Genomic DNA, 1,062 nt, shown 5'->3' on the forward strand with positions numbered 1-1,062 from the left:
GCACCGACCGCACCATCTCCAACTCCGGCGGCAGTTTGACGGTAGCGCGGGGAGGTAAGGCGGATAACTGCGTGTAGGGCATATAGCTTTTCATGCTAGCGGCAATACAGTTACTCTAGCGCTCTGTGCATCAAAGCTGTGCTACTGAAGGCATCTCACACTCGCAGTCATAACAAGTGACATAGCGAGACGCGAATCTGTTTCAAAAACTAGAGCAGTGACATTTTTTATTGTACTGCGTGACTTTCCGCGTTGTCTGGCAAAAGTAAAAGCCGTCCCCAAGTCACTGGGTTCAGCTGCAAGTGGGAAAACAAAGGCGAAGATAAAGCATTCTTGCATGCAGTTGCACAGCAGCGCGTGCCCGCTGGGGCTAGCCAGTTAGCGCGAGCCTGACACAAAATAAAGTCGTGATTACAGACGTGCGTTAGCTGTTATTTGAGGTGGTTATTAAAGCAGACCGTAGCCGAGTTGTTTGTATCTTTACTCTAGCATGACTAACTGACACATGCTGACTGGCTGTTAGTACTTATTGTGATGTTTTGACAGCCCCCCTTGTCCCCTGCGGGTGACTCCTCGACCATGCGACAGTGGTGCCTTCCTGCTGTGGCTCCACGCGCCGAACCGCTCCCAACGGGCCGAATATCACCTCAAATCTCAGGTAGGACAACAAATATGATGTGCAGACATTTTATATGAAGTTACTGTATACTACTAGATTTGCATCTCCTGAAGGAATGGCAGTGTTTGCAAAGTAGCAAAATAATTGATTTGTGACGTGAAGGGATAGAAAATAAAAATGATATGAGATTGACATTAATATGAAATATAAGAGAACAAATGGTCATGTTCAGCGTCCCTTTTGCAGTTCAATAATAATAATACTATTAAAAACTGTCATTATTTGCTCTCCCTCATGTTGTTCCAAACCTGTATGACTTTATTTATTCCGTGGAACATAAAAGGTGAAATTTTGAAGAACGTCCTGCTCACTCTTTTCCATATAAAAGAGTGAGCCTCAGAGGCACTGAGGCTGTCAGGCTTCAAAATGAGGGGGAAAAAACA

This window comes from Sinocyclocheilus grahami, unplaced genomic scaffold (genome assembly GCF_001515645.1).
Source record: "Sinocyclocheilus grahami isolate Dianchi unplaced genomic scaffold, SAMN03320097.WGS_v1.1 scaffold987.1, whole genome shotgun sequence".
NCBI lineage: Eukaryota > Metazoa > Chordata > Actinopteri > Cypriniformes > Cyprinidae > Sinocyclocheilus > Sinocyclocheilus grahami.